The sequence below is a fragment of the Calypte anna genome, chromosome 6, assembly GCF_003957555.1.
Source record: "Calypte anna isolate BGI_N300 chromosome 6, bCalAnn1_v1.p, whole genome shotgun sequence".
Classification (NCBI taxonomy): Eukaryota; Metazoa; Chordata; class Aves; order Apodiformes; family Trochilidae; genus Calypte; species Calypte anna.
The window spans coordinates 34,814,699-34,837,670 of record NC_044252.1 but is presented as its reverse complement, the minus strand read 5'-3'; positions in this window follow the sequence as shown (position 1 = coordinate 34,837,670).

Here is a 22,972-nt window from a genome sequence, read left to right as displayed (position 1 = left end):
ATTGAGATGCCTCCTCAAACCATGCTGGAGCACGGATCTTTTGGTGTAAATCTGTATTTCATTCTGCAAGTATTTATAGGAATGTTTTGGTTCTCCCCTTCTGCACGAGGTGAGTGCAAGCTCTCAGAAATTATTCACCTTTTGGGACTTTTGATGATCAGACAAAGTATTTAATATTCTAAAAGTAGATTCAAAGCCCAATTTTTAGGATCTTCAAGTTCTGAATATGACATAATTTCTTTATTTTACAGTTACATGCAGGGATAGCACCAAGCTGCTGGCAAAGGGCTTCAGGACTTTGTGTGGGGCAAACCTGCAGCTGGCTCAGGTTACCTGCCTTGCTTTTCCTTTCTCTGTCTTGCAAATGCATGAATGTAATGGAAGATACCTGAGGAGTAATTCTGAACTTTTTGATGATTTTAGATTAAAAAGCCCTGTTTCTTGCTTGTTTGTTTCTTTTCATCCCAGGGGAATTTTCTACCTCTCAGCCCTGCTGTGCTGCTTTCCTGCTGAAATCAACCCTTTTATTTTCAGGGAGGTTTGCATTATACATCTCATTTTATTGTGAGCATACATCAGCCACTGCTGAGCGTGACTCCAAACCAAATTTTTCTTCTGGTTTGTCAGTTTTTTGTTCTCTTACCACTGATTGTGTTTTTACAACACTCCTTACCAGTTGCCCCTTAGTTATATTTTTTAGGGGATTGTCACATATTTCACACTAACTTTTTCCTGTGTTGCTTTGGGAAAGGTTAAGTATATTCTTGATTACTCATGTAGTTCATATTTTTATAGCACTGTTGAATTAAATGCATACGGGTTTGTTTCAGGGCTTGAGTAGCAAATGTAGATGCTAAATTATTTCCCTACATTTAGTTGAAGCCAGGAATGTTTTTAGTGGGTAGATATATATATGCAAATGTTCTATATTGAGAAAACCACCTAGATTTGCCATTTACAGAAGATGAATTTATTCCTTTGGAAATATATCAACGAAAAGACCAAAACCTTTCTGGTTTCAGAAAACATCAAAAAGTCAGGCTTAGGTTTTTTCTCTTTAACCAGGAGCTGCAAAGTGACCAGGAGGTTCTCCATACTGTTTGGGAGACTGGAAGTCTGTGTGTGCTGGATGTCCCCAGGAAAGAAAGAGAAGCTGATCTGAAGAGATGGAGCATACTGTGAAGAGCCAGTCCCAAGACAGAGGGATGCTTTTCCTGTGTTTGTAGGAGAGGGAATTCAGCCCTGTGTGGCTTTTTGAGAATGCAAATGATTGTGTATGATCAAGATCAGCAGTTGCAAAAATAAGATATCCCAGACCCTGTTTGGGAGGTAATAATGCATGTCTAAGCAAAGCATAGCAAGCAGCTAATTAAGATCTTGGCCTTAACTGGTTGCAAAATATGAGGGGCTAATATTTTTTTTGGCAGTGATTAAAAATCAGCAGGTTCCTTGCAGCTCCCAGAGTAATGGTCTTACAGCAGTGCTGGGAGGAGGCACCCAGCTGCCTCTGGAAACTCTAAAAATTCCAGACACACTTGCACATAGGTTTTCCAGCCCAGTTATTAATTGTATCTCACACGAGGCATTTCTTCTCTAACTCTGTTTTGATGTAGTTAGAAAATGTATAATTTCATCACATGGGGGGTTTATTCAGGAGGATGCTGGCAGGTCCCTGGGCTGTTCCCAAAGAGGGAACCCTCACACTGCCCTTGGGCTCTGGCTGCCCCCAGCAGAGCTCCCTCTGCTCCCCCAGGCTCTGCTGGGTGATGGAACAGACCACCCAAAGGTAATGAGTCCTCCTCCAGTCAGGAAAGGGACCTGCAGAGCTGTATGCACCCTTTTATAAATAAAAACCTCATAAGAGTAAAATGAGGTGGCCTGTGTGCACCATTCCTTTTGCACACTAAACAGGGGCTGCTTTATTTTCCTATTTTTGACGACTCGCCATTGCTCTCTGTTTATTAGGAATAAGTCCTTGCTCTGCTGTGGCAATTTCCAGGTTCCTTAATTTGTTTGGTTTGAAGTGTGTTTCTCGCAGTTACATACTGCAGCTTAATGATGGTATAGAACTTGTTATTTAGCAACTAATTTAAATGAAAATAGACATAATTTAGATAGACTGAAATGTCCTTTAATGCTGTTTTTAAGGACTAATGGGACTGCTGCCCGGGCTTGTGCAAAGCCCTGTTGAATACAAACCAAACAGAACAGTTCAGACACAGCTGGGTGACTCCTCCAGCCCCTCCTGGGGTTGTTCCAGTGCAGGAGAACTCCACAGTGATAGGATTTATCAAAGGAACTGGGAACTGCTTTGGTACAAAAGAGAGAATTATTTCATTGCAGGCTTGCTTTTTCCTGAGGTGATACGGATATTTTTTCTCTTGTTTAAATACCATTCCCAAAGAAGCCAGTGCTAAGCAATGGAACAAACCAGCACCCAGAACCCTTGTTGGTCCTCCAGTGGCAGGGAAAAACATCCAGAAAAATCCCTATGACTCCAGACCCAAGCACCATTAACATAGGCAGAGCTGCTTTTAAAAAATTATTATTGTTATTATTATTATTATTACTATTGTTGTTGTTGTTGTTATTAATTTTTTTCCTCTCTTCCTTTTCTAATGTAAGGGGCAGCTTTTTTCTTGAGTTCCTCCCTCCTGGAGGACCCAAATCCCTCACTGTCACCCCAGGGGACACCAAACCACAGTGGGTGGCAGCATGGGTGCCTTTTTCTGGTGCTTTTTTGTGTCAGGGTGCAAAAGCTGGCAGGGACCTTTCCCAGGAACAGGATGTTTTCTGGTGTGTGGTCAGAAATACCCTGAAAACACTGCAGCTTTTCATGGGCAGGTGTTGGCTGTGGGGCAGCACTGGTGTCAGGACAGAATTTCTGCTCCAGACACTGAGCAGATTAAGGGAAACAAAACCAGATGTGGCTCTTCTTGCCTTAGAGCTGAGACGTAAACCAAGATCTTCCCTGTTCCACCTGAGTTAATCAAACAGCTAAATTACTGGCTGTGACTCTAATGCAGATTTTGTTCTGATTTTCTAAGTGTTTTGCTTTCCTGAAATACTTCTGCAAGTCTCAGTTTCTCTCTGATTATTTATTTATTTATTTATTTTTGGAAAATCCTAATTCCCTGGGATGGGAAGTCCAGTGTGCTGTGCCCCAGCCTCTACCACCTTAATTTCTGCCTTGCTTCCCCCAGAACTGGCCATGTTTTCCTTCTCAGTTCCTACTGTTTCTTTCTCCCCCTCATACACTGCTTTGCCCTGTCCCAGTGTTTTTTAGTTGGAGATGGTTTTATCCTTAACGCTTCTGCTTCTCACATCAGCAAAAATGTAATTTTTTTTCCCCTGTAAACTGAGGGAGCTGATCACCCTTCCCCTGCAGGATAAGCTGACCTGTGCCCTGGGAGCGTTTCCACAGGGAATTCCTCACTGCTCCACAGAAGGAGGGATTTACAAGAGCTGTAGGAAGCAAGGTTGCTCTTCACATTCAAATCCACTCAGTTCAAGTGCCTGGCAGAGTAAATCTGTCCCGTGTGAGCAGACTAAATCTGATCTAGAGAGTCACTCACACGAGGGGCTGTCCTGGGTCAGAATTAGGGCTGGGGCTGGGCTGTGCCTCCCCCACAGAGCAGAGATTTGTCCCACCTTGCAGGTCTGGAGTTACTGAGGTGTAACCCTGGTGTAAATGCATTCCTATGACCTGCAGTATTTAATCTGATTTAATAACTCCTTTAGGAGCCTGCTCCCTGGTGTAAGAGGATTAGGCTGTTCCAGATTTTGGTTTGTGCTGCAACATGGAATTAGTGTAACACAAGTTTTATTGAATTTCTTTTCTAACTGATCTTGGGAGCAGCAGTTAAGTGGCATTTGTGTCTGAGTGCTCTGCTGAGTCCCAGTGATGCTGTGGGTCCTGGCTGGGCTCAGGGAGCAGAGCTGGGCAGCAGGCACAGGTTCTGCAGCAGGAGAAGCCTCAGATCCATCCAGGCACTCACCTGAGCATCCAGCAGCCAGCAGCTAGGTGTTGAAAGGCAGCTTAAAAAAAAAGCAAAACCAAACAAAACCCAACAAGCCACGAACAAAAAAAAAACCTGGAGCATAAAAAAAGAGATAAATTAGAGCCATCAAGAGTTTAAATTTCCTCATGCTTGTTGCTAATGTATTTTTGCACTTCTTTCTGTATAGGCAGATTGAAATTTCCACCAGTGTGGTATTGGCATAATATAGCAAAAATAAACTATTTCAACACAATCATTGTCATTGAAGGTTTAAAAGCAGCAAATGAATGCAGTTTGCAGTAATGTAATTGCAGTTTACAGTGTGGCATGTGTAGAATTTAAAAAAGTATTCTGCTCACTTCTTCCTCACCTCAATGTGGTTTTGAGGCAAAAAGAAGGATGCTGTTAAAAAAAAAAAAAAAGCATTAATATCTTGAATTTCAGCTGTTCCTCTCTCTAATTCTGGGTGACTCTGGGGGTCACTTCATGAGGCACAGAGCCAAGGCTGGCAGTGGGACCAGTGGGACCAGTGGGACCAGTTCCCTCTGCAGGGACCAGCACTGGGGCAGGCACCAGCCTGCATGCAGCCAGGGCATCTGCTGAGTACCAGGAAACTTAGATTTCCTGGTTAAAGGTAAGTTTTAACTAAGTCTTGGGAAATTTCGTGGAGTGTAAATTAAAACAAATCAAAATAAAGGTTCCTAGGCTGGATGTCTCAGCTTTCCAGTGTCACCCAATGTGTTGTGCTCTGAGCTTGGTCTGCTAACATAATTTTAACAGGCTCTGCAGGGCTCTTACCCAGCAGATGGGAAACCTGGCGAGTTTTACAGAAGAATTAGAAAATGTCTGTTTAAAGTAGTATCTTAATGCTCACGCCCTTGCTTCCTCTCTGCTCTGTACACTGGACATGTATGCTGTGCCACTGCCAGGTGTGTGATACTGGCTGTAGTTTCACAGTAGCACATTAAGCTGAATAATACCTTATTTTTTTTAAGACAGCACTGAACTGCTTGATCTATCTGGAGCTCTCTTGCATGGCATTTCTGTGACTGCCATTGAAAGCTGAACATCCAGACTGAAACCATCCTGGACACAGGCTCAGGTAGGAGCAGCTCGTCCTTCACTCACCAGCCTGTGTCTGCTTGCAGTGGGTTCATGTGCATGGATCCTCCTTCCATGGATTCCAGCAGTGCCTCAGCCCTGGGGGATGCCACCCCTGGCTGTACCACCCTGATCTCCTCTCCATCACTTCCCCTTCCCAGAGGCAGAGCCCAGGGCCACCTCTCAAAAGCTTCTTCACATCCTGATGGACATGTGGTGTGGGACCTGGTGACAATGCCAGACCCACCCCTGTTTCTGTGCAAGAGGAGGAAAAATTGGCCACAGCACTAGGTCTGCCCACCACAATTAAACACTGAGCTGTGTGTCTGAAGGGCAGCCTGGGAGAGAGATTTGCTGGGGGATTTTCAGTGGTCATTCAGCTGTGCAGAGCTTAAAGCTCTGAGAAATTCTACTCTTGCAGACATAAAAATCCATGAGCATTTGTTTTGGTTTTTTTCCTTTACCTTTGGTTCTGCAGGAGTGTGGAGGCTGCCACCCCCATAACTGCATACATACAGCCTGCAAGCCCCTGAAGACAGCAGATGCTGCTTGGGAGGGAGCCCAGCTCTGCAAGAAAGTATTAAATATTTATAGAACCCAACTGAACTGCTTTGTTGTCCAGGTACTTGAGGGGAAAACTGTTCTGGAGCTGCTAGAGAGGAACAGAGGAAAGGGGAAGCCAGCAGACTCCTCTCTGCAAAGCCAGTGGGGAGGGTGGGATGCTCCAGCTCCAGGGGTGGTTGCCAAGGCAGGGCTGATAATCTGGTGCTTAATGCTTTGGTGACTGGGAAATAATCACACACTAGTGATTCCTCCTGCTTAAAGAGAAGTTTAGCAAGTTAAAATAGGGCAACAGGCAATGGCAGGTAACATCTACATTTATTTTTAGGTTTCTCCTATTCTGCTTTGTAACCTTCTGAATTAATTGGTCCTTTAGATCAGTCCTTACTAGGGTGGTTGCTAGTGAATCAATATAATGATAATTTTAGTTTACTTGCATGCAAAATTTATAAAAATACTGATAACTCTCTTCACAGTGTGGCCAACATGGATCTATTAGGACAAGGCATCCTATCTCTAAAAGCAATGTTTTAAATTAACTTCACAATCTCAGGGCTGGGTGTGCATTACTTGTGATAATTTTAGTATGTCAGGTTCAGCACCAATAGTCCCACTTACAATGTGAATGGCTGTAAGAAGAGCCCAGTAATAAGCACCAAGGTGTCCTGGATAATTTTTAAAAGCTCTGTGTGCATATTCCTAAGGCAGGGTAAGGGAACAGGATGGTAGTGAGGAGGAGGGAAAACTTGTCTCTGTATCTGCTTTCCCTGGGATTTCTTCTCTTTAAAGGTTTCAGACCAGTTTGTCCCTTTTTTTTTTTTTTTTTTTTTTTCCCCCCCCCTCCCATGTTTTACTCTGCTTGCAGGTTTCAATTTTTAAAAAGTACTGGGTGATCCCAGGCTGGAATTTGGGTTCAGGTTCATAGCAAGCTTTCCCAGCACCCTTTCAATGCAGGGAGGCAGATCTTGCAGGAGCAGCCACAGTGATACCTCGAGCACTTCCCAGCTCCACCTCACAAAAACCCCAACAGTTTTCAATTTAATTTCCATTTCCTTTTAATTTCCTGTTGTATCTGGAATAAATTCAGAGGCACTAGGGGTGAAAGGGAGCCACAAGGATTAGATGTCAGATAAGAAATCTGAAATGGGTTTTTGGGAGCAGACATGGATAATCTCCCTGGCTTCCCTGCAGCTATGTAGGCCAGCTGCTTTTCTGCCTTTCTCAGCCATTTCTGACTGCCAGAAAGGGGTGAGAACGGTTTGAAGCATAAAAATAGAAGCATCTCACAGCTTCCCAGTCCCACTTCAAAGCTCCTTACGTCTGGTGGGTATCCCAGGGTGGCTCTTTCTGGTTTCTGGGTTTGCTGATTGTGGAAGTGCTGTCACTGTGTTTTTAGAGGTAGAAGGATGCTGAGTGATGAACTGACCCCTTTAACATCCCCACCTTTTCACTGAGGCCATCAGGCAGGGTCAGCTCCTGAGAGACACGGATTTAAAAGGCCAAGCAGGCTCTTGCTCTGTAATCCTCCTGTAAGTTGCCTGGCAGGTGCTGGGGAGGCTCAGGGAAGATCAAGGAGTCCCTGAACACAGCTCTGACTTCTCAAAACTCACAGCAGAAGTTTGGGTATCAAAAAGCCTCACCCCTGCTAATGACTGAAAATCACACCCCAGGTTCTGATTTGGGAAGAATCTCTGCACTATCCAAATTTTGGCACCTTTTGCAGGTGAATGTGAAACTTCAAGAAGAGGCAGCACCAGTTTAGTCTCAGTAAATCTGCAAAACTCCCTCCCCTGCCCCTTGCAGGTCTGGAGAAGAGGCAGGAGCCCTTGTACAGCTATTTCTTCAAAGAAATCCCCTGGGAAGAGGAGAGATCCTTCACATCACTCTGAAAATGGAATTATGCTTTGTTAGATGGTTTATGAAAGTGGCTGTGAAGGCAAAAAAGAAACCAAACCCCAATTCCTCTCCTTTGCATCTTGATTAACAGCTGAGCTAAGGTCAGGGGAGCTGCAGATGGAGGAGATGTGCCAGGTGGGATGTTTGCAAGCAGCTATAGTCAGTTCACACAACTGTCCAGTCCTCTGCTGCTGTTTCTCCATCTAAAACCCCACTGGGCTCTCTCATCTCAATGCTTTTTCACAGCTCACCCTGCAGGGCTTGGCTCCCTTTTGGGGTTTGAAGTACATCCTGGGTGGCAATGGTGCAAGCCCTGGGAGCCAGCTGAGCAAGTCCTAAGGGCAAGATTTGCACAGGTAACACCTCTTGGAACCTTTCTACAGATATATTAGGGGGTACTTTTGATGAACATTTAAAGTATATGATATTACCTATGTATTTCCCTAGTCTTGGTCCCTTACAAGTGCCAAAAAAATGCTTTAATTCCTCAGGTCCTTGAGGCACCCAGTCCTCCTCCCCTGAGGGTGCTGGGCTCTCAGGCTTCCTGGGGGCTCTTCATTTATTTGCAGAAGGATCAAAAGGTCAGGCAATTTCAGCTCAGTGAAGCTTCAAGTGAGTTACACCATGCATAAGAATTTGCTATTTGCAAGCTAACAAACTTCTCCTATGAAGATATTTTGCTCACTTGAGCAGAAAACAGGCTGTGTTGGCAGCTTTTCTGAGCCATGTTCTCTGGTAGCATCCACCCATCCCCTGGATGCAGCACCTGCCTCAGAGCCCAGCTCCAGATCTGCTTCCCAGCCAAGGGAAGGGGCTGTGGCCATGGCTGGGAGATGTGCACCAGAACTGCCTCTCTCCAGGGTGCATTCTGCACACAAATCACAGGCTGAGCATTGGCTTAACTCCCCCAAGCTCAGCTCCCTCTGCTCCTTCTCTGTGACACCCGAGCACAACCTCATGGGCACCTGTGGGTGGGAAAGGCATCCTGAAAAGTTCTGATCTGCTGCTGCAAACGAACAAAACAAAACAAAACAAAACACAAAAACAAAAAACAAAACAAAACAAAACCAAATGAAAAAAAAAAAAAAAAAAAAAAGATAAGAAAAAGAAAAGAAAAGAGAAAACTAAGTCCCAAGGGCAAAACAGACTTTTTTGCCCATAAAGTCCTTGGCTATGTGAATATAAATTCTGGATTCTAAGCAGTGAAAAACCATTTGCACCCAAAATGAGGATCCTGTGAGGAGGTTTGTAGCCTCCCTCAGGCACGGGGCTGTCCTACAGCAAGGGATTGGTGTGGTTTGGGACAGGGTTTGGTCCCCATGGGTGCCAGGTGTAAGAGGAGCAGAGGGAGAGACTGGATGGAGCCCAGGAGAAGCTCTGGGGCCCTGGGGATCCCCACAAAGCCCCATTTTATCTTCTGCTGTGCCCGTGCAGCTCTATTAAGCTCTCTCCATTTCTCTACTGCTGTTGTTTAAGCATGGCATGGCAACAAAACTCCATGCTAGGGGAAGATAACACAGACCATTTTCTCAGTGAATAGCAGCATTATCTCATTTGATTAAACCCCAGCAGATAGCACAGCTGAGCAGTGTCTGTGTTTAGGCAGGGCCTATGAATTTTAAATCCTATCACTTCCAGAATCAGATCCCCAATTATGGCAGCACTACAAATCCTTGGGAACTGGCGTCTGGCCAACACTAATGAAAAATACGTGTAGTAAATGTGGTAAAGAGGGGAGTGAAATTATTGTGTTTTATTCAGTGCCCCTGAGCTGAGGTGTCTCCTGACCCCCTGGGGAAGGGTTTCTGCCTGAACACCTTTGTAAGGCCAAATCTGTAAGATGAGATTTTTATGACCAGAAAACTTCCATTTCTAATTTTGAAGATTTTTAGGATGCAGAATTTGATATCACAAAACAATGTTGGTTTTTTTTTTTTTAATTTTTGTCCTAAATTTGGAAATCAATTCCAAATGTGTTTATTAAAAATTAATTATGATCAATCTATTTTAATAGGGAAAATGAGACAGGCAGGTTGTTTCATGCAAAGAAAACATTTCAGACCATGATTACAGTATAAAAATTATTACTTGGGGGTGTATTTTGCAACTTTACTCCATCCATATTTTCTATTTTTAACCATTAATCAAAGCTTGTGTCTTGCTGGGAAATATAATAAATCTTTATCTTGTCAAAGCTTTTAAATTATTCACTGTGCTTACTGTTCTCTCTCTGGCAAGAGATTATCCTTTTTAATTGGAAATTTTCTATTATTTGTGTCTGAAATGTTTGAAAGACAAAGTGTGGCCTCAGATGTTGTTAATAGCAAATACCACAGAGGTGGGAGGTGTATGGAGGCTTTCCCTGGCAGGGACATTAACCCAGGCACGAGCCATGCTCAGAGCTCAGCACTGAGCAGCAGAATTCCTGATGGAATTCCTCCATCCCGAGTGTGATCCAGGAGCTGGGGAGCAATCCCATATCAGAGGGGATGGGTTTGTGACCAAGCTGTGGCTTGGCTGCCATGCAGAACAGGACTCCCAAAGCTCTCCTTGCTCTCCAGAGGCACGGAGCCTCCTGAGCTGCAATCTCCCTCCCAGCCCTCTGCTATTTTGTGCTTTTTCTCTTGATGGCAAATTGAGGTGAGAACTGCCTCTTCTGTTGATTCCAGGAGCTTGCCTTATTTTTGTCGCTGCCCTGTGGAGAAAAGAGACCTAAAATGTTTTTTTATGACCTGAAGGGATTGGTTTCAAGCTGCTGTGAAGCTGCTGTGTCCTCAGTGCTCGCTGCTCACATGTGGCTGCAGTCCTTACCCTTCTCCAGTCCCCCTGGCACCAGCAGTGCCCACACTCCTCTGGGTCAGGATGCTCCCAGGTGTGACCCCCGGGGTCCTGGTTCTGCCCAAGAGGAGCTCTGGTGCCAGAGAGCTCCATGACTGTGGGTACAACCCCAGGGCTGAGCACACCAGGGGTGAGAGCCATCAGCAACGGGTCACTGGAAAATGTTTGCTGCTCCTCTCCTGGCCACATCAGCCCAGGCTGTAGCAGCTCTCTGGTGATGGTGTGAACTGTGAGTGACAGTGAGGCACCAGGTGCCTGTGGTTGTTTCTTGTTTAACCATGTACAGATTGATTTAATTACACCTGCAAGGCTGCTCTGGTCAGGCTGAGAGCTCAGACCCCATGGAGTGTCAGAGATGTGTGACAGGGAGTGCTCAGATGAAGAGTGATCTCAGGAGTTATTTAGGTCATGGTGTGGTTTCTTTATTAATGGTGTCAGGCTGGTGGGGAGGTGAGCTCTGAAGGAATCCAACACTCTGTTTGGGGTGTCTGAAATGCACAAGGGTCCCCATGTACCCAGTGACTGCTGCTGGGGTGCTCCTTGCAGCACCTGGGGGAGCAGGGCCATGCAGAGCAGTGATGCTGGAGCTGACTGCAGATGCTGCTCTTGGGTCTCCTCCCCAGGTGTCACCATGAGCTGCTCCTCTGGGGCTGTGCTGGGTGACTCTGGTGACAGCTCTGAGCTGCAGCAGGGGCCATGGCAAGTGGCTGTATGTGTGTTGGGGGTGTGGGGCTGGCGTGTTCATCAGCAGGGACAGAACTGTCCCGGGATGAGTTACCAGCAGCTGCCACCCCACATGAACTCGAAGTCTCTGCTCATCCTAGATTTTTGGAATAAATTTCAACGAGCTCTCTATAAGGAGGCTGAAGACAGAGGTGGAGGTGAGGCCCGGGCTCAGTGGCTGTTCAGCACAACACCTCCCAGCATCCTTGAACTGACTGCCTGAACTGACTATACCTGCACACTGAGTCTCAGAAATAATGTGTTTCCTGGAACAACCCTCTAAACAGGTTTCCCCGAAGAGTGGATTTTTTTCTAAGAACTCAACGCAGGCACAGTCACATTTAAAAGCCACAACACTTGGAAGAGCTCCAGAAGTTCAGTGGCTGTCCTTCAGATGGAGTGAGGCAAAGCCACATCTTGCCTTTCCCCTTCTCAAGCTGCTGAAGCCTTCCTGCTCTCCTCCTGTGGCAAACACCAGGATTGCAGGGACCCCTACCACAGCCCAGGATGCTCCCAGCCCCATCCAGCCTGGGCTGAGACACTGCCAGGGATGGGGCAGCTTCTCTGGGAAACCTGGGCCAGGGGCTCAGCACCCTGAGAGAACTGCTGGTGGGAATTTGAAACCAGGAACTATAATCTGCTCTTCACGAGGAGACTAATGGAGCAGGCAGGACATTAATCTTAAGGTACTTTTACTGCCATGTGGCTCTTAACTTCTCTTCAGAGGTGATCAGGGAAAGGTCTTTCACTGGACAGCTGTAATACTCCTCCAAAGCTGCAAGCCCAGGGGGCTGGGAGAGAGTTTTACAGTCCAAACTCTACGAAGGCTGCTAACAGCAGGCTGTATGGGGACTTGGTTGGGGGTTACAGTTTATTTTTATGTTGTGTTGGTAGCAAAGCCATTGAAGTTTTCAATGTCATTTAGTCTGCTTTAAATTAATCACTGCCTTAATAACAAGTGCAGGGTGCTGCATGCTGAGGAAAGGATCTGGTTGGGTTCTCCAGCTGTCAGGTGCAGATGTTGGTGGTGCAGGGGTGAGAGGCAGTGCTGGAGTCAGCTGGAGGTGGGAGAGCCCAAGGTGAAGGAAAGATTCTCAGGGAGTTCCCCAGGGTGCTGGCAGCTGCAGCTGTGCACCAGCTGTGTCCCTAAAGAATTTATTTCTACTATCCATCTGGGTGCCTTTAATTTTACATCTCCCTGCCCCTGGCTGCTCTGATCGATATGGGCAATTTCTGCAGATGGGGAGGGTGCAGCACTGCCTGACAGCACCACGGGGTGTTGTGTGCTCAGCTGCAAATCAGCAGCATAATTCTGGACAGCAATTACTTTTATTACATTAGTTAGTTTTATTATATTAGTTTTATTATATTTTATTTGTTTTATTATATAGTGGAGCGATATAATATTTCCAGAAGCAGAACTCTCCAGAGCATTGCTTTTAGATTGCTATTGATTATTACTTTTATTCTTGTTTGCCACCCTGAATATTAATGTTTACTGGAAACCCCAGACCCTTGAGCTGAACTCCTCAGAATGCCCAGCCAGCCCAGGTCCAAGGCAGTGGGTCCAGCACAGCTGCCTCGGGGGGCTTCTCTGAGGGATCTGTGCAGCTGCATGGAGGGGCTGATGGGCAGAGTGTCCCTGTGGGTACCAACACAAGGACACAGGGATGCTGAAACCCTCCTTCCTGCACTGCTCACCAGCCAGGGAGTTTTGGGCTGGGGAAACCCCCAGTACAACCTGGACACTTCCATGAGGGAACATTCAGAAACAGCACCCAGAGCTAAATTCTCTGCCAGATCAATAGTTGTGTTAAAACGAATGGATAAGTTTGGAAATGGATTAGAAATGTATAAGCAAAAGTCTCCTCTGCTTTTGTTCAAAATATGAAATTTGTTTTCTCTTACTCTTAAATGGCATAAGGGAAATAAATATATGCTGTTTCTAAGGATGAAATCAAGGGCAGACACTTTGTAGGCTCCTGCTTTCCAGGTGACTGCCAGCCCAGGTAACCTGGCAGGAAGCTGCCATGAAATGCATGGCTCTACAGGATGCCAAATATTTTTTCTGGTTGGTCTTATTTAAAGTTGGCCACACAGCAATATTTCTGGATTTCCCCTCTAGTATTAAAGCCTTACTATAGCAATTCTGAAAATACTTGTCTGTAATTTTATTCTGTGATACATGTGTGGAATAACTCAGGGTATCTTCAGGAGATTTTTGGCACAAAGTGTAGGTGAACAGCATTTATGCTACCACAGCCAGCTCACAACCATGGCAAGGGAATCCCATCACCACAGTGCTGCATAACCCGTAGGATACACAGAGTTTGTAGACATTATTAATTAGTTCTTACAGCAAGCCTGTGTGTTATGATTTTAATAGTATATGTAAGTTGATTGATATCAGTACAATTGGTTCAGAAGCTGGTAAATCACAGAGCAGAAATGCTGTCAGCCAGAGTGGGTTTGCAGCTACTTGTAAAACCTACAGATCTCCCAGGAAAATAAATAAACTGAGCACTGTCTGAGGGTTTCAACCTCCTCACATCAAGATGCTTAAAGTTCATCAACCTTTCCTTGCATACAAATGATGATTAGAGGTACCCACCGGCCTCCTGCAGACCATCCAGGGCAATGCCATTGAAATTCAAATGAATGTAAATTAAAGTTGCCTTCCTAATATGATGGAAATAAAAGTAAAGCTTGTGTTAAGTGACAGCCTCTACTTGTTCTTAATGGATTTTACGCTTGCTGAGATGGATGATTTTATAAGAGAAGGTTTGTTGAAAGCCCCAGGAAATGCACACTGCAGACAGATCTGGAATGACTTTACCTGTGTTTTCTTATTGCATCAGGTGGCACAGCCTTTCCCTGCAAGAACTCTTGACTCTTCATCCCTTTGGGTACCAGAATGCCAGGCACCCAAAGGGATCCTTCCTGCCCAGCTGGGCTCAGTGAAGATGGTTTGTGCTGGGGTAGTCCATGCAGTTCAGAAGCAGAAGCTTCCATCACCAGGCTGGCTGGGTACATGGGTTAACTGGGACCCTGGTGTGATTTGGTCTGAGCAGCCCATAGCCATGGTATTTCTTATCACATTGCTGCTTTTTTGTTTTAGTGGAGTGAGAAATCCCAGCCAGATTTGCCCTTACCCGAAGGAAAAGCTCAGCCCTGCTGCCTAGGAGGTAAGATCTCCACTGAATGATTTATTTTCCAAAGCTAGAAGCAACCTCAAACATCTGCATGTAAATACAGTCCCCCATTTCCCTGCCATGGTATTCCCTTCATGCAGCAATATCTTTTCTGGCTGCCTTTAGTGCCCGTGGGCTCAGCAGATGTCTGACCCACACCAGGGTCAGGCTGGCTGTACCCTCGTGGAACTGGAAACTCACCCAGGGAGAGCAGAGCTCTCAGCTAGAGAGAGCTTGGTAGGACTCAAATATTGTAGGGTTTCAGGATCCCGCCCCTCCAGTTTGTAAGGAGTACATTTTAAAGCTGAGTTAGTTTATATTAACACGTTCCCCTCCCCCATGAACAGGAACAGTGGATAATGTACAGCAGAGGCAGGAGAGACTCCTCACCTCCAGCCAGGATTTATTTATTGCCATTATTACCAGCAATGTCCTCAGACCCTGTGGTGGGGCTGTTGCCTGCAAGTCACCTAAATGTTTTTTAGATGAAATATAAGATGGATAAAAAGGATCTTTATTCTGTCAGTTTGATGAATAATTACAGTATGGTAGCTACTAAAAAGCTGTGCTCGTGACAGGTTTCCTCATCAGAGTTATGGTTGAAAGGGAAATGGTTTATTTTTGCTATATTAACAAAAGCTGTACTTACAATCAGAAAATTGACTGGGTAGCTTCACTCCTTTATAGCTGGATTAATACATGTTTAATTCAAATATATGGCATTGATTCTGGTAGTGCTGAATATTATGGTGTTTCCAGTGAGACAGACCCCTCTTAAATCCTCAGACTCCAAATATTGTCCTCACTTTATGCCTCTTACAGTGAGTATAGGTTGGGTTTTTTTGCAATTAATGGAAATATATGAACTTCCTCAGTGCAAGGTGTGCTAATTAGGAACTGGTGTCTGTGCTGAAACTGTTCTAGCCCAAGAAAGGTTCCCTTTGGGATTACTTTTGCAGTCCATGTGTTTATGTACCTTGAGTTTTCCTGTGATTGAACACTGCTATGGTTGGGAGAACTGTGCAGGCTCCTGATTTGCATGCTCAGAGATCACGGTTGCAAATGTACTCTCAGAACTCGAGTGTGCTTGCCCAGCATCCTGGAAACACAGGCTCTGCCTTGTTTACATTCAGGGGATGGAAAAAATGACTTTTATCCTGGCCCTGTGAGTTATTCCTGCAGTGCAGGAGAGCAGGCTGGCACGCAGACAAGAAAAAAAACCCAAATTGAAGTTTTGTTGTGATGTCAGGAATAAAGCACACTGCCTGGCATGGAAATGGAAATGCTCCTGACGGTTTCCTTTCACTTATCATGCTTGTAATACTTCAAGTATTGGTAGTACATTAATCACTGAACCTAGCTGGGCAGTGCCAAAAATAAGGTTTCAGAATGGCAGTGAGGGATCTGGGAGAGGCCCCAGGTTTGGTGTCTCTCTGAGGACCTCTCTGTGCTCCTCATTGCAGAGGGACCTGACAACATCTGGACCTTCATGGGTAGCTGGAGCTGGAGCTGGGGGCACAGAGGAAACACTTCCAGGAGGTTTGCAGCAGAGGACCCTGGGCTGGACCAGGTACCTTGATCCCTTTTCTTGCTCCACAAAGACTTTGAGAGAACAAACACTTTGTGCTTTGCTGAGCTCAGACCTCTGCTCTCAGCATACAAAATCTGCCATGATACGAATGTGAAGACTATGGGTAAAATACTTTTGCCTTCAAGATGGGGATATTTTAATGAGCCTAATGCCACTGAAACACTGCTGAGTGCCTCCTCACTTTTTAAAGAACATTTAGTTTGGAATACAGCCCAGGAAATGCATCTGCCCCTGCAATTTACACCTCGCTGGCTGAGGCTGAAGAGGGAGGAAATGAAGATGATTAACTAAGGAAGGGAAAATTAGTCTCACTTTTTTATGTAGCAACTGTGGATGCTTTTCCTTATACAGAGAAGCAATTTGGGGGCTGGCTTGTTTTGCCTTTGGTTCTGAAATAATAGTGTGTGTGTGTCTGCCATGAGCTGCCAGGTACCAGCTCAGGTGAGCTGATGGAGATCTTGCTGAAGGAGGAAACTCTGCAATGCATCTCAGGAGCACTCCTTCCCATTGTTGAATTTCTCACTTTCCATGAGGTTCTGTTCTCACTTCAGTCTCTGCCAAGGATGATGCTAATATGCTATTTCTGAGGCACAGGGTTCTAAAGCAAAGTTAATCACTCTTGAGAGTAGATAAAACCTTTCTGGAGGCGTGCTCATTTTGGGGAAAAAAAACCTCTACTAGTGGTGTAAAGGCTCCAGGTGGGATTCTTCCCTGATGCTGGTACAAATCAGGACCAAATCAAGTAAAATCTGTTCCACTCTTGGGAGCTACTGAGAATGTTGTGCTACCAGCCAGGGAATGGACTGGGTGCACCAGGAAGATGGGCTGGCTGCTCCCCAAAAGGATGGGCAAGAATTCTAAAACCATTTTCCTTCTGGCACAGGAATAAACAGGTGGACCCCCATGCCTGGGACACTACGGTGATCCCAACACCCTTAGGGTGTCCATGGACACCCACCCCCCATCCCTGTGCTTCTGCTCCCTGGAGCCAAGCAGCTGTCCCTGGCCACCAGGTAGGGTCCTCGTCCTGTGGAGATTTATTTTCCAGGTTCTGGAGAATTTAGGGTGTGCTGTAGGGAATGACCTCCCCTTGTCTGGCCAGGATAGGGTTGGACAGAGCAGGGGCACAAGCCATGAGGATTTGACATAAACCAAACCCTGCACCAAGACCTCCCAAGAGGTCTGGAGTGCTACCAAGGTCACAGAGACTCCGCAGCACCTGGAGAACTCTTTAATTTCAATACCAGGAGCTCTGAGGCATGGCTGAAGGGTTGTTTGTGTCTTCTGATGGGGTTTGCTCATCCAAGCAGATTCCTGCATAACTTCTGATTTCCTTTGGCTGTCAGTGCCTGCCTATGCTGATGCACCAGTCATGATGCTTTATAGATGAAAGATATTATTCTTCAGAAGGGACTCACAGTCTTCATTTCTTTTAGTTTTTAATGCGGTTCCTGTTCACGGAAGAGGTTGATTATTCTCTGCTCCTCATTAAAGAGAAAAAGCTTTTTTGGAATGCATAGCAGGCACTTCTTTGTGGAGCAGCAAAGGTTTGGGTTAATTTTGACTCATTATAATTAGAAAAAAAAAAAAAATGAAGATGAAAAGACATTTGACTGTCTCCTTTGGACTTCACTTGCTTTAGCAGCATCTCCACTGGCTCCAGTGGTAGGAGACAAAAATTCACCAAGATAATGAGACTGGCAACTTACATCTGAATGTTACTTTTGCTTGAAGTGGAGGAGAGAGGAACAGAGGGAAGGGTTAGCAGTTCTCATTGCCTGAGCCTCATTTAGCCAAGTGTCATAAAGGATGGTCCAGGTTACCCTTAGGAGAGAGAGGGAAGAGTGGGTGATGTGCAGTAGATGCCCTGAGATGAGAGGGATAAGCAAACTTCAGGCTGATCCAGCGTTCTGAAATGAGTATTGTTCTAGCCTGACCAAACCTTGTTAAAAAACCCCAGTCAATTAAGGTAATAGGCAGCACATTCTCATTCTAGAAAAAGACTACATGCACAAGAAGCACAAAAGTAACAGGGAGTATTTTCTTCTGCAAAGCCGCAGGTGTTTAGATTAAACGGATCAATAAGCCATCTGTATCACGGCAAGAGCAGCCATAAATTACCCCAAAATTCTGGTTTTGAACAAGTCTTTGGGCATACAGGCAGAGACAGCTCCAGTAAGTGCTGCCACTGGTTCTTTCTGCTGTCACTGGAGAGTAAGGGATGGGCTGGGAAAAGGGAAGAGTGGTGAAGCCTTAAGGTAACGCAGAGTAAATGAAGTACCTGAGTTGTTTGCTGTGCAAGATATTTAACATCCCAGCATTGGTTCTGAGCCTGAGCAAACCCCACCAACCAAGGCTCATTAAACACTACAATGGGAGAAAAACATAGTCTGATTTTCTAAGAGGAGGTTGGAACCAGGGGGGTGTCTGTCTCTTCTCCCAGGGAACAAGTGACAGGACAAGAGGAAACAACCACAAGTTACCCCAGGGCATGTTTAGATTGGATATTAGGAACATTTTTTTTACTGAAAGAGTTCTCAGGCCCTGGCATGGGCTGCCCAAGGCAATGGTGGAGTCACCATCCCTGAAGGTGTTAAAAAAATGTGTTGAGGTGGTACTATGGGACCTGGTTTAGTTGACATAGTAGTGTTGGGCTAACGATTGGAATTGGTGATCTTAGCAGTCTTTTCCAACCTTAATGATTCTCTGATAAACCTGGTCCTTTGTCCCACTGCCCATTTCTGCAGTTTCAGAAGCCCAGGCTGAGCCCCCTCTGACTTCTGCTAAATTAAATTTGATGGCAGTGCTGCATCAATAAGCTTGCAGGATTTCCACTGAAGACGCTCTGCAGAGCTGAATGGCTCCTTTGGGGGATTGCTCTGCACTTTGCAGCCTCCGCCATGAATCTCTCCTGTGATTCTCCAGGCAGAAACAGCAAAGGGGTGTGTGGGATTCAGCTACCACTGACTTTATCTGTTCCTTCCAAAGGTCACAGCAAGAAAGCATTTTATAGTCGGCTGTGCTACCTGCGGCTCCATCTTCACATACGTAGCAGTTCTCAGGAGGATATTTTAATACCACTTCTTCTTTGCTTACCAGAAATTCTTATATTGGACAAAGGAGACACATGGCTCAGAGCTGTGTGATGGAGTTTATCTGTGGCTCAGAAATGGAGCGTAATAACCCACCTAATATAATGTGGGACAGGGCTGTTCATTCCGTGGTTTATAAACTTCCCAGATACAGCAAGTTACTGCTGCAGTGGATTTACTGCTCTCTCCGCACAAACATCACAGGAATAACAGGGCAAGCAGGTGCAGAGTTAAGAGAGAATCACCACTGGTTTCAGCACAGCCTGGGAGCAAAGCTGTCTGCCTGTGTCAGGGAGCTGAGTCTTGCAGAACTTCTAGACAAAAGATAAAAACAAGTGTTTTGAGGAAGGAAAGCATTAATGGGTGGGGAGGGGGTAGGAAAGTGTCTGCAGCAATGCCAGGAAGCTTGGCTGAGAGATGAAAAGTCTTCTGTGCCTTCTTGGTCCAGACCAAGAGCACCCTTTACAGTCCTTTGATTGTCCAGTGGCACCCCAAAGTGCTGCCTGTGGCTGCCACCCCAAAAACTAATCCTCTCTGGTCAAAGACTTTATAATTGAAAATTCTGATGCTTGCAGGTCTTCCGAAGAACAACAGGAAGGTTTTTAGAGAGGGGAGAGAAGAGGCTTTGACTTAGCTCTAGCCTGGTCCTGTGGACCAGACCCTGCCAGTGATTGAGGAACCGATGTTCTCCATCCCCTGGGGTCCAGCCCAGCTGCTCTCCTGACCTGAGTGGAGATGTTCAAGCAGACTTGTCCCCAAGTACCAGGAAAAGATCTTCCCACTTCCTACTGCTGATGTCTACCCCAGGCCCCCTCACCCCATCCTCTCTATCTGTAGGTATGATTTCTCAGTGCAGTTTTGCAGAGCCTGAGTCCTCACACTGTGTGCAGCCAGCTGGGCTCTCGTTACCCAGTAATCTGTCATTGCAGTGACACAGCCACTAACTAGCTAATAACACCTCCAGATGGCAAGGATGCATTCGGGGAGCTCCTGACCATGAAGTGCCAGTCTTGAAAAATCTTAAATATTATCTTTGAGTGTGCCCCATCCCATCTCTTTCAAAAGGAACAGGTCCAAGGGGAGGACAATTAAATTTAATGTGAAGCCTGGAGTTCTCAGCATCTTGGGCTTTGCTGCTTTCCATCTGGAGGGGAAGGAAACCTGCAATTAGAGATTCAGGGCAAAGCAATGGCTCTCTCAGGGTTTTCTCCTAAGTAGGTTTTAGAACGCCTTGTGTTCTGTTAAGACATTTGTACAAAGCAATGAAGGAGAAGGTTTGTCAATGTCTTCAGTCTCTGCTGCTGTCAGTACAAAAACCCAGACATTACAGACACCAAAACCAGAAGGAGTTGGCTGAAAAAAAGACTTTTAACCTTTCAAGGGAATGAAAAACAAAACAAAACAAAACAAAAAGAAGACATTTTCTACAAGTTCTGTTAAAATAAATATTCTTAGTGTTCCCAAGCCTGTTAGGAAGGAGGAGCCTCTTTCCCTTCTCTGGGGTGGCAGGAGCTGTGTTAGCTGGGGAGAGGGTGAGCAGAGTATTTAAACAGGCTGGGAAGAGAATTCTTCATCCACCTCTTTTCTTTATCCAAATAAGCAAATGGGAAATATAAACACATTGCTGCTTCTCAGGCCATTATTCTCCCTTCATTGTCAAAGCTGTGGCTCAGTCAAGAGGGGAAGGTCTGTCCTTCCTGCACAGGGCATGTTTCCAGTTTATCTGACACTTTGAATGATAAGGGAAATAAGGCTCTATTTTTTTTTCCTTGCCAAATCTGTTTATCCTCATTGCTGTGTCTCTGCTCTGAACCATTGTAATGCAGTGGGAAGATTTTTCTCTCTCACTGTTGGGCTGTTGTGTGGCTGGATCCCAGCACCAGGCAGATGGTTCTACCACAGCCTCTCCCACCTCTCTCTGCCTTTGCTGAGAAAAACAGGCAGGGGTGCTGTGGAGGGAATTTGGTCACTGATGCTCTTCCAGAAGCCCTTGGTGGTGGCTCTGCCCCTGTTCCCCTCGGCACCCACCTGCTCTTCTCCCTTCCCCAGCCCCAGCCCTCTCCCCTGCTGGCTTTAAAACCAGTTTTATGGTGCTTGGTTTCAGCAGGAGGGGTAATTCTCTTGGCTGTGTTGGGTTTTATTTCAAATAAATGGTTGAGAGTTTTAATCTGCTGCAAGCAGGTGCCTCTGCAGGTGCCACTGTTAAAAGCATATGGTTACTTATGCTGTTGAAATGTGAGAAAGCTGTTATTTTAAAAAACTTCCTTCAATAATCTGTGTAAGCATTGGCAGCCAGAGATTCTCAGCTGCAGATGTATCCAACTTTTTATTTAAAAACAAATTTCAGACTTTGCAAAAAGAGTCAATTAAAGCAGTTTAAGCGTAAAGAGAAAATTACCAACATTTCATTCAGGGAGTGTCAGGCCTCTGAGTTCCCAGTCCCTGGGAAAAGGGACTGGTTATCTGGAGAAACACAAAACAGTTCTGGGGGTGGACAGGACATCCCTCCCTGCACAAGCCTCCCATGTTCCTGTGGTTTTCTCCTGAATAACAAGTCCCAATTAATTCTGCTCTGTTCTTTCCCAGTGACAGATCTGTGGGGAGCTCCTGCTGCTGGGAGAGCTGCTGCTGGATTGCACCAGGGATGTAGGGAGAGCAGGAGCCTGGAGCCCCTGCAGACTCTGTGACTACATTATCATTTTATTTATGGCTAAATAATACTGAGCACCAAGCTCACAAGCATTTATCTTAAAGCAAGGGTTTTACTTCTGCACTTCCTCCTATTGTAAAATTAATATCAGGTAGGATGCTCTGGGGAATTTAAAGGGCTGATACAGTCCTGGCACCAGGGAAGTGTCTGAGTCCACTTGTTTACAGACACAGCTGCATTCCCAGCCCTCTCCAGAGGCACATTTCCTGAAAACCTTGGCTGCCTCTGAGTGCAAGCAATAGCAGCCAGGTGCAGAACCAAGGTGATGTTTCAAATGTCTCCTCTCCCCCTTAATTGAAGCCCTCTGGGTGTGTAACACTGCATCTGTTCTGGAGGCTTCCAGCAAACAGAGGTGCACTGGGAACTCTGGAATCAGACACCAGAAAACTTTTCCTGGAACATGAAAAGGTGATTTGCCAACACAGATTTGCCTCTTCGAATGTCACTGATCCTTTCATGACCAATATGTATGGCTAAAGATGAATGCTGCCAGCCTGCCTGCAATGGAATTCCCTCTCTGCTCCCTTCCTATTCTCTTTTCTCATCAGAAAATCTCTCTTCAAACACTTCCACATGAGGGAATGTCTCTGTTCATCCTGTTCTTGCTCTTGACTTTATGGCTTCTCCTTGGCTGTGAGCTCCTCCTTTGATATGCCCTCTTCCAAATGGTGCACTCTCATTCAAAATCCTTAATCATTTGTTATTGCTTTTAGAGGTAAGAAAGTAAATACGGGCTCTAAATCTTTATTTAAACCCATGATGACATCATATTATTTTACAGGCCCGGTGGTCAGCAGCTTCCATTGGATTCTCACCTGAAATCAGCAGCAATGAGACTCCTCCCAGCCCTGCCATGGCCTCTTCCACCCCATCTGTCATGAAAAGTTTGCATCCGATACACACACAGGGCTTGCACCTCTAACACTCCCAGTCCATATTTTGAGATTTAATGGGATTAGCCTCTCTTTTAACTGTAAATTTACCTGCTTAGTTTTGGGATGCAACGTGTCAAGGTAGTGTCAGCACTTGCTTGGTCCTGGTCTTTCAAAGGTGACTTGAGCTGTTGCTAAATTATTCCCTGGTGGTGTCTGGAGATCTTTACATTGGTTTCCTAAATCAGAGGAACTGGAAACTTCAGTTAATGCCTTTGTAATAATGTGCCATTCTGAAAGGAATTAGGAGTTATATTTTTGTCATTTTTCAGCACATTTTGTGAGAACTGCTGCATAAAAATACATTGTGCTCTCTGATGGAAAGCTGTGGATGGC